General features: G+C 36.9%; 1 long non-coding RNA gene across 1 annotated transcript in view; it reads left to right on the top strand.

The window, feature by feature from the left end:
* Nucleotides 1-351: 351 nt before the first annotated feature.
* LOC105496664 (uncharacterized) overlaps nt 352-11,656 on the top strand; it is a 53,670-nt gene continuing 42,365 nt past the window's right edge. The window contains exon 1 of the long non-coding RNA XR_011623080.1: nt 352-404. This is a non-coding gene — a long non-coding RNA (uncharacterized lncRNA). The remainder of the gene's footprint in view (nt 405-11,656) is intronic.

Below are 11,656 nucleotides of genomic sequence, written 5' to 3'. Positions count from 1 at the left end.
ACCTTAGTTGGAAATGCGGAAATTACCTACCTTCTGTGTTGATCTTGCTGGGAGTTGCAGACCAGAGGTAGTTTTACATCTTTATTTCCAATCTGGATATCTTTTATTTCTTATTCTTGCCTAATTACCCTGGCTAGAATATCCAGTACAATGGTAAATAGAAGTGAAGAGGACAGACACCTTGGTTTTATTAATAACTTAAGGGAAAGCGTTCAGTTTTTTCACGTTTAAGTATGCTAGCTGTGGAGTTTTTTGTAGACATCATTTATCAGGTTCAGAAAGTTCTATTCTATTCATTGTTTGTTTACTATTTTGTTTACAGTCCTCTGTAAGCCAAGGAAAGAGAACTCACCAGAAACTAACCCTGCTGGCACCTTGATGTTGGAATTATAGCCTCCAGAACTGTGAGAAAATAAATTTCTGTTGTTTAAGCCACCCAGACTAAGGCATTCTGTTATGGAAGCCCTAGTGGACTGATACAGTCAGTCTAGCTAAAGATTTGTCTGTATTATTGATCTTTTAAAAGATGCAACTTTTGGTTTCACTGATTTTTTTTCTGTTGCTTTTACATCCCCTATTTCAATTATTTTCACTCTGTTATTTTCTTCTTTCTGCTTGCTTTGGGTTTAGTTTGCTCTTTTTTCCCCCAGTTTCTTAAGGTAGAAGATTATGTTATTGATTTGGGATTTTTCTTCTTTTTAAAATATAAACATTTAGAGCTCTTAATTTTCCTCTAAGCCCATATTTAACTGCACTAATAATTTTAGTGTGTTGTGCTTTTGTTTTCATTAATTTCAAAGTATTTTCTAATTTGCCTTGTGATTTCTCCTTTGATCCAATGGTTAAGAGTTTGTTATCTAGTTTACATGCATTTATAAATTTTCAACATTCCTTATTTTAATGATTTCAATTTTCATTTTACTGTGTCAGAGAACATATGCTGTATGATTTTGATTCTTTAAAAAAATTTGGGATTGTTTTATGGCCTAACATATGGGATATCCTGGAGAATATGTGCTTGAGAAGAATGCATATTTTGCTACTGTTAGATAGAGTGTTTTATAAGATGTCTGTTAGGGATAATTGCTCAAGTATTCTGTTTCCTTGTTGATCTCTGCCTATTTGTTTTATTCTTTATGGAAAGTGGGGATATTAAAATTTCCAACTATTCACTTTGAATTGCCTATTTTTCTTTTTAATTCTGTCAGTGTTTGCTTCATACATTTTGGGGCTCAGTTATTAGGTACATATAAGTTTATAATTATTATATTTTCCTCATGGGCTGGTCTTTTTATTATTATAAAATGTCTTTTGTCTCTAGAAAACATTTTTGTTTTAAAGCATATTTAGTTGAATATTAGTATAACCACTTTAGTAATTCTCTTTTGGTTACTCTTTGTAGGATATATATTTTCCATGTCTTTTTTTTGACCTATATGTGCCTTTGATACTAAAATGTGTATCTTATAGAAAGCATATATTTGGATCATATTTTTTCCTTTTTCTTCATCCAGTCTGCTAATCTCGGCTTTTTGATTAAAGTGTTTAATCAATTATATTTAATGTAATTACTAGTAAGAAGTAGCATTTACATTTGATCTCTTGCTATTTGTTATCTGTGAGTCTGATGTCTTTTTTGTTTTACTGCTTTCTTTGGTGTTAAATTGATATTTCCCTTGTACTATTTAATTCCCTTTTTGTTACTTTTACTGTAGTTTTGAGGTTTTTGTTTTTTTAGTAGTTTCATTGGAGATTTAATATCAATTTTAAATTTTATTTGCTAATTATTATCCACTTAATTTCAATACAAAAATTTGTTTGAATACTGCTTCATTCCCACCTTCTACTTGTGTGATTCTTGTTACACAAATTACATCTTTATACATTATAAGCCCACCTACACAATTTTATAATTATTGCATTGTACAGTTGTCTTTTGAAACATATGAAAGAAGAAAAGAGTTACAAACACAAATACATTTATGCCGTCTCTTATATTTACCCATGTAGTTACCTTTACTGGTGACCTTTTTATCTTTTTGTAGATTTGAGTTACTATATGATATTCTTTGATTTTAGCCTGAAGAACTCCTTTTAGTATTTCTTTTAGGGCAGGACAGGTCATGATGAATTTTCTTAGTTTGTTTTCTGATTAAATCTTTTGGATATTCTTTTAATGCATTACTTTCATAAAAAATGTAATATATGTGTAGGTATAAAAAAACCCTACATTACCATAATTCAGATGCTAAATACACAGTACTGGGAAAGAGGAAAAAGTAATAACATTGAATTTACATAGTTTTTTTATATTTCAAAAATGGAGTTAGCTTTATAATTTTGTCCAGTCTCAAAACACATGCTTATTGTAAAATATTTTAGGATATATATATGAATAAAAATCCCCTGTTTTTTCAGAATGTTTTTATGCAAACCCACATGCCTTTTTAATGGGATTAAAAATACAGATGTATTGATTATGACATTTCCCAAGCTCTGCACAACAAATATACCTTCATTTCTTTTATCCCAAACTTTATTTTTATTCCAGGTCCATTGTTCCTAATGATGAAACCTAAGGAGTTACTTCCAGATAGATTCAAACTTTTGAAATGAGCTTTTAGTAAATTCAACCCCTCCCTTCTCCTCAGTGTAACATTTTAGTTTCAGGTGATGTGTTGTTATGCTGTGTTTAGGCAATAGTGGGAAGGGGCATATGGCCAACATCCTCTGGCATCTGCCGAGGTATAACTCATCCATTGTATCTTTAATTGCTGGTCTCTGCATTGCTGCATCTGCTGATATGTTGGAGTCTGCCCTGGCCATGAGTTATGTCCATGTAGCTCACTTTATGTTTCCTTAGTCCCAATTAGAAGGCTCTACCTGTCCTATTTTGTATCCCTTTTGGATATACAAGAGAAATTTGAGTTCTTTCAAGTATAGTGAGGCTCTGCAACTACTGTCATTACCATTTATTATGGATTGCATGAATTCTAAACTCAGCTTACTTCAGTAAGTTCCAAATGCATGATCTGGCAAATCAATAGCATTGGCTTTCAAGCTTTTTCCTCTGTTAGGGATGCACACAGTCTATTTTGAAGTTTAAGGCCAAGAGTTTTTCCTCTCTTTTTTTTCTCTTTGGTGTCCTCCAATCAATGAGTGACCTTTGAGACAGTGAATGATATTAAAGTGATGGCTATCAAGGGAAAAGGACAAAAAGGAAATGCAGGAAAAGTCCTACAGGCAAAATATATCCAAATTAAATCCCATCACATGGATCTACTTCTTTTTACTCTCCAAAATGGAATGTTTATAATTTTCTTTTGCTATATTAAGATTATACATAATAATGCTGAAAATTTAACCTTTCCAATCAAATTTAAGTTGCCTTGTAGCCATGGCCGAGACCACTAATAACATTCTGTCTATTTACTGATAACATTCTGTCTACATCTCACGTGACCATTTGTGCTGATATGTCTCTACTTTATATGGGTGGGATATATTATATTTGCATCTTGTGACCTACTCCTTTTTATTAATACAAAGAATTTTTATTAAATATTGAGAAGATATAAAATAATATTTACAAAATATGTGGTGATATAAAGAACAATAATACAACTAATTCTCACATGCTAACCACCCAATTATAGAAATGGAAACCCTCCTTTACCTGTGAGTTCCTGTGTCCCCTTCCAATCTCTTTTTCTTAACCTCCCCAGAGGAAATTATTCTAAATTTGGTATTTTTTCCCCAAGGCTTTAATTAGTTTTTCATATTGGTATATCTCTAACCAATTAGCCAATAATTAACCAATAAACTTAATTGTGAATTTTTTTGAAATTTCTACAAATGGAATTGTACTTTATACACTTTCATCTTACTTGGATTATCCACCCAACAATTTAACCTAGATTCCTCTATGTTGCAGTGTACAGTATAGTTTATTCATTTTCTGTGATGTGTAGTATTCCATTGTGGAATATACCATAATTTATTTTGCTGCTGATAGACGTTTGGGCTATTTCTGGTAATTTGCTCTCACAAAAGGTGCTGCTACAAACCTTCTTGTGCCTATCTTGTAGTGTAACTCCAGGTCCTCTAGGCTAGACAGATTCTGAAGACAAAAATTCCTAGGTTATAAGTCATGGGCAATCAACATTTGGCTGTCACTTATTTATTTTTGCCATTTAGGTGAATGTAAATGATAGCTTAGTTTGGTTTTAATTTACATTTTTCTGAATTCTCAATGAAGTGGCGCATTGTTTTCAATGTCTATTGACAATTCATATTTTATAATCTTTGAAATAAAAAGTTTCATTTCATGCCTGTTCAAATATCTCCTGCTGGTTTGTTTTTTCTTATTAATTTGTAGGAGTTTGTAAAATCTTGTTTTGGTATGAATTCCTTATTGGTTATTATGTGGGTTGCAAACATCTTATCCCAGCTTATGTTTATGTATGTTAAGACACATTTGGGCAACTACACTACTTTCAGGGTTTTGCTATTATAACGCACCATTGAATACTTTGTAGCATTTTGTAGAATTTAAAAAACTTGTATTGAGTAGGCTAAATCCCAAGAGTACAATTACTAGGTCAAAAGGTATGAATATCTTCATGAATTCTAAATAAATATTGCCTAATTGCTTTCCAAAAAGGTTGTAACAATTTACAATGCCAGAAACAGTCAAAGATGTAACAGTTTCACTCTAATCAACCTTAGGTTTTTGTCATTAAATATTTTTGGCTAGTCTAATGTGCAAAATGTTTCTCAACATTGCTTTAATTTGCGTTTCTTGATTGCTAGCATGGATGAACGTTTTTCACACTGTTTGTTTACTAATAGTATTTTCACTTATGTAAATTGTGTGGTTTTACCTTCAAGGTCTTTATTTTATATAAAGAAGAATAATAAATACAGCTCTCACAAACCAGAAGCAGGAAGTGATTTTCAGTTTTCAAAATGATTATGGAAGATTTTCCAAGTCTGAATGCCTTACATACAGCTATATACAGTGGTTTTAAAAAAGTTTTTTTTTTTTTTTTAAAAAGTAATCTATATTTCTGGTGGTGGAAGTACAGACAAAAGAGTTGGTCCTTGCTTTTAAGGGATTTATTATTTTAGGTTAAAGCAGAGAAATATAACAGAGTGGTGCTTCAGTGTTTTGGGAGCCCAGAGGAGGGCTCCCTAAGTCAGATGAAAGTTCTAAAAGGCTTTCCAAAAGTAGTGCCCCTTAAGTTACATCAGGGAGAAGAGTGAGTGCTAAGTGGCTGGAATGGGTGCTGCAGACCAAGCAGAGTGCAGGTGCAAGAGATCAGAGGTGTGGAAGGGCATGGTCTTCCCTTGTGATTGACTGGACCTGGCACTGGAGCAATAGGCTGGAGACCCTCCATCCATGCTAAGGAGTTTCAAATCTATTCAGAAAGTGCTGGAGAGACTCCAGAGGCTTTTAAGCCAATTTAGAAAATTTCTCACAATGGCAGAATAGGATGGAGGATAGGTGGGTGTTGAGGAGAAGAGTATAGAGACATTTAGAAGTTATCTAAGGGTAACTTCTAAAAAGGTAGGGTGTAGTGGTGGGAATAAAGAAGAGGTGATGGATTTGGTAGTATGGAAATAGCTTTAAGAAAACCCAAAAATGAAGTCAGATTTGCCATGAGATGAGAAGAAATGAAGAGGAAAGACTACTACGCCAGCAGGGACAGGGTGATAGTCTTAGAGGTGGCCCCAGAGGCAAGTGCTGAGGCCCTGTGGGTAGATTCATTGTGGGGAGAGTGGGGTCAGGGGACAAAAGGCCCTTTTCTCTTCTCACCTGCAGCTCCATTCATTACCATGAAAAGCCTCTCCTGCAAGCATGTGGACACCCCCTATAATTGTGCCCTAGTCTCTCCACAACAAATAGCAGCTTCTGAGGCCTGAGAGTGTGCAGAGTAGCTCCATCTGCCCTTGGGAGGACGGAGCTCTGGGAAGAGGCTCATGCAGGCCTTAAATCAGGCTCGGAGTTGTTGGGGTAAGGAGCTCCAGACTCTTGAGTGCTTAGAGTGATCAAGGAAGAGAGAGAGTGGGCTGCAAGTAACTATATGCTCCATGCTCTGTGGGGTTGGTCTGGTCAGAGGAGGGCACGAGAGGAGCTCCCTTTGGCTGGACTGAGGGTGGTATATGTGAAAGGTCTTGCCTGGGCAGGTGGACCTCTGGGAAGAGATGTGGCTTTGAGGCTGGAGGCCAAGACTGTGTTACATGGATCCTGTGGGCAACTTTGGTGGATGCCATGCCCCCGTTGAGCTCTTAAGTGGCTGGAATAATCTCATAGCAATAGGGAAGCTAAGAGACTCTTTGAACTTGGTGATGACCACAGTTTTTTGGAGCCACCCACAGGGGATGACATTTATCCACCTTTGCTCAATGCTAGCTTCAGGTTGGCTGCCTGAGGAAATAACTGTGACAGAAAACTACTATTTATGTTAATGAAAATCTCCTTTCAAAATATTAATACTGGCCGGGCGCGGTGGCTCACGCCTGTAATCCCAGCACTTTGGGAGGCCGAGGCGGGAGGATCACAAGGTCAGGAGATCGAGACCATGGTGAAACCCCGTCTCTACTAAAAATAGAAAAAATTAGCCGGGCGCAGTGGCGGGCGCCTGTAGTCCCAGCTACTCGGGAGGCTGAGGCTGGAGAATGGCATGAACCCGGGAGGCGGAGCTTGCAGTGAGCCGAGATTGCGCCACTGCACTCCAGCCTGGGCAACAAAGCGAGACTCCGTCTCAAAAAAAAAACCAAAAAAACAAAAAAACAAAAAAACAAAAAAACAAAATATTAATACTTCTTTTGGTTCTAAATGGTCACAAATGGCTTTTCTATACTTGTTGAATATGTTTCTCATTCTTTGCAATGACAAGCCATTTACAAATGAGCAAGATTAAAATATTCAACAATACTCAAAATATGTATTGAGTAACTACTGTATGTGGTTGATGAGATAGTGGTGAAGAAGACAGAAAAATTGGCCTTTCTGGGGCTTAGATTCTAGTAAGGGACAGAAAATAAAAATGTCAACAGTGACTATGTAAAAAAAAAAAAAAAGGGATAAATGCTATAGGAAAAATAAAACTGGCAATACATTAGAGAGTGACAATGGAGGGAGGAGAAGACTTTTCTAAGGACTGAACTTTTACCATGTATCTCAGATTTTAGTTCTATGGAGATACTGAAAATGTCTACTTTTAGCTATATAGGCCATTTCTGCCTTCAAGTCATGCATGACCTTCTGACCTTGTTCAATTTTTCCTCTGCCCTAAAAGCTCCATGTATTATTCTTTATAGCACTGACCATGTTTTCATTCCACATTTATTGGGGTAATTATCTGATTCATGTCCTTCTCCTCCAGAGTTCTATGGGAACAGGGACAGCGTTAGTCATTCCTCTCTACTCCATCCAGGCACCAGCAATGAACTTACTGGTTGCAGATGTGCAATCATTATATGTATTTTTCTGTAGTGATAAATGATATACAGTTTTTAAATGCTTAAGTCTGGAACTCTGTGTTTTTCGGACATGTTTCAAGACCAGAGTGTGCTTGACAAAGAGGGAGCATGGCAAATATCTCACTGTATGGAAATGAGTTTTTCCAGACCTTAATATATTGATCTTGATGAATACTATGTGGTCTTGTTTGATTTTGCAAACTGGATCATACCTATCTAGCAACAGTGGTAAAAATACAGGTAAAAGAGGAGGGAAACCCTTTTTGAAATGAAAACTGTTTCTGAGTTGACAGAATAATCTCCCCATGACAGGAGAGGAAACGAAGAAAAGGGGAGGATTGAAAGACTAAAATTTAAGCAGAATTTAGACAGAATTAGGAATAAATATGGGATTACTATGTCAAGACAGATTTATGCATTATTTTCATAATGTTTTTGGTTGGAACTGGGGAAAAGGAGGAAACTATTTAAAATAAACAGTTTGAAAAAAGTGTAAATTCTACAACTACCTTTGCCAAATTACTGGGTATTGTTAGAAATCAAAGGCCAGTCACAGTAGCTCATGCTTATAGGCCCAGCATTTTGAGAGGCTGAGGTGGGAGGATTGCTCGAGACCAGGAGGTCAAGACAAGCCTCGGGCAACATAGCAAGGCCCTGTCTCTAATAATAATAATAATAATAAAAGTCAAAGACTGCCTTATGAATCTTTTCTTTTTAGGGGCTACAAAAACTAGATGAGAAAGAGTAATGGGGGACTATTGGGCTTGAGCCAGAAACAAATGAATGAATGAGACAAAAATGGAAGAACAAGTGGAGAGGTTTACTGCTTAGGATAAAGATCAAGCCTTGGCAAGATCCTCCTTATCCAAACAAGAAAGTCCCAGACTCTAATAGATCTTTGCCAACTTTTCTCATCTACTCCGTGCCTTTGCAACTGTAATAACAAATGGATCAGTAAGGAAGGATTATGTGGAAAGATATGATCACCTGAGGCTTCTTCCTTCTAGGCCTGGAAGACTCTCGGTAATGGGAATACTCTACTTTCCAAGGCAGCTCACGTTACCTCTAGACATTTCTATTGGAAAGTTCTTGTTCACATTGAGCTGAAGTCTCTGTCTTCTTATAGCTTCTATCTGTTGTTCACAGTTCTAACCTTTGGTGCCTTCAAAATAAATCTAATTCGTGTTCCACACAAAATCCTTCAAATATTTGTAAGACAATGTCATGTCTGTTTCTCCTCTTATCCCTATTTCTTTCTCCACAGGCTACTTTGCTCCACTCTGCAAATGTGTGGTCTCATTTGTCATGCCCTTCTTTTTCTATGATGACCCTGATTTCAGGATACCGTGGGACGCTAAATATATTTATGGTAAATATCACATTGCTAAACAAATATTATATACCAAATAAATATTATGTGGTAATTAATTATTGATGCTAAATATTATATTGCCTTTAAGGAAAATAATACACTTGATAGCTATATGATCCTGTAAATACTTATGGAGCTCACTGCTAGATAAATCCTCGTCTTTGTCAAATTATTGTGCTGCTGAGCAGTGTCCCTTCCATTCTATCTTTATGCAGTTACTCATTTAGAACAGTTGTTGCCCTATGGCTCCAGCCTCGTGAATATTTTAGATTCTAATTCTGTCTCCAAACTATTTATTATTCTTCACAGTTTTATGCAATAGAAAAGACTGTTAGGCATGCTTCTTTACCTCCCTCTAAATCACTGGTAAATCCTGATCAGGAAAGCCTCAATATCAAAGCCTGTAGTTACTATTCGAAGGAACTGGCTCATGGGTTGTCATGAGTCTGTTAATTGGTGCCTCTTTGGTATGGTTTTTCAATTCATTACCAGTCTATCTTATCATGTTGTCATCAGGCACAGTAGCTTTCAACTTTTGCTGAATATTAGAGTTAACTGAACAACTTTTAGAAATCCTGGTGTCTAGTCCCCATGCCAGGCCAATTAAGTCAGAATCTCTGGTGTGGGATCCAGGCATTAACATTCTTTAAAGCTCCTCAGGTGATTTTAATGGGCAGCCAAGGTTGGAAACAACTGATATAGCCCAATATTCTCCAAACTTCTTTGATCAAAATAATTATCTGGGGTATATTTTATAAGGTCAAATTCCTAGTGTCATCCCTTAGTCACTGAATCGGACAGAATCTCCTGGGAAGCTTCAGAAACTTAAGAACACTGATAACTCATACATAAGACATTTTCTTCCAAAAGGATATGATCAGAGGAGTAGTCAAATCTCTGTTGAAATCTAGATTTACTATTTCAACCACATTTCTCTGTTAAAGAACAAAATAAGTCAGTATAACTCATATACATTTAGTAAATTACATTTTGTGGTAAAATATTATCTTATTTATGGTAGCCTCTTAGATGAAGTCATGTCTATCTATCTATCAATCATCTATCTATCTATAAATATTTGTGAATATTTGAAGGCATGTATTCAACAGAAATGTGTTGAGTAGCTCTTCTGAGCCAGGCTTGATGGCAGACAGGGGGATACTATTGTGAGAATAACATAGCCACGATACTTGTCTTCATTTGTTCAGTTTGGGTTGGGATGGAGGAGACACAGGCATAAAACAAGTGCCCTAAATAAATACAAATTGTGGCAAGTAGAATGTAGGAAAGAAAATATTGAGGTAAGGAATGATGGAGGTGATGGCAATGAGGGAATTGATTTGAAAGGGAGGACTTCTCCAAGGAAGTGACATGAACTGACTCAGGAAGCCTGTAAAGACAGTCCTAAGAGGCATGGAGGGGCGAGCTCTTCCAGACAGGAGAGCAGCATGTGTATGAAAGACTCTGGAGCAAACAAGAGCCCGGTCTGCTTGAAGGACAGAAGGAAAACCAAGCAGCAAGTGGGCAGAAAATGAAGGATAAGAGAATGTAGAGACAGGTTACACATTATGGCAATGGGTTTAGACCTTACCCTAAGTGAAATGGGAAGCCATGGAATGTTTTTAAGTTGGTGGGTAGGTGGATGATGTGCTTGTGCAGGGAAATGATTGAATAGGGTCTGAGGGAAAATGGAAGAGAGACCAATGGGAATATTTTGTGCTAGTCCAGGAAAGAAATGATAATGGCCTGGGTTGGGCTGGTGGAAGTGAAGAGGGTGAAAAGCAGATGGGTTTTGGAGATAAAATGAAAAGCACATGGATATGGTGTATAAGAGAAAGGGAGGGATCAAAGATGAATACTTACTTTAAAATATTATTGGCCTGAAAAATCTTGTTTACATGTGTCATGCATATGAATAACATTTTAATTGGATGGGAACTTCTTGGGATAAATAAACTGTAATTAAGGAATCAGTTAATAAATGCCTGCTGTGTACACATCCTGGGCCAGCTGCTATGGAATATACTCATCTGATTAACAGGGATTTGGGTTCCAAGAAGGAGCCGGAGCAATAGGGTTCCAAGCCCAGCTCTGCCATAAGTTATTTCATCGCCAGTTTTTGACTAGCAACATAATTAATGTACAGCTGATAACTAATATTGATAACTCCCTTATCTAAATAGTAAAATAAAATGATAATTAAATCTGAATAAACACCATAGTTATATAATTTGTCCATCCATTGCGTGACCTTGGGTTTACATTCCTTTTCTATAATCTGAGGGTTTTGGACCAGACAGTCTCTCAGCTGTCTCCTAGCTATGACATTCTGTATTTCTGTCACCAGTCTATGGACACAAGACACTCTTGTCACATAAAATATAGTTTGGGACATTCTAAAATAGATGCCCAATGAACAGGTCATGTGGGGATTTCTTGAAAATGTTTTTTTTTTTTTTTGAGACAGAGTCTCGCTCTGTTGCCCAGGCTGGAGTGCAGTGGCGCAACCTTGGCTCACTGCAAGCTCTGCCTCCCAGGTTCACGCCATTCTCCTGCCTCAGCCTCCCAAGTAGCTGGGACTACCAGGCGCCCACCACAATGTCCGGCAAATTTTTTTTTTTATGTATTTTTAGTAGAGACGGGGTTTCACTGTGTTAGCCAGGATGGTCTTGATCTCCTGACCTCGTGATCCGCCCGCCTCGGCCTCCCAAAGTGGAGGGATTACAGGCATGAGCCACCGCACCCAGCTTCTTGAAAACTTCTAATAAAGGAGAGGCTATTCTGGAGTGGGTTGGC

Source organism: Macaca nemestrina, chromosome 5, assembly GCF_043159975.1.
Source record: "Macaca nemestrina isolate mMacNem1 chromosome 5, mMacNem.hap1, whole genome shotgun sequence".
NCBI classification, from domain to species: domain Eukaryota; kingdom Metazoa; phylum Chordata; class Mammalia; order Primates; family Cercopithecidae; genus Macaca; species Macaca nemestrina.
Note: the sequence above shows the minus strand (reverse complement) of the source record. Positions and strands in the feature narration are given on the sequence as shown.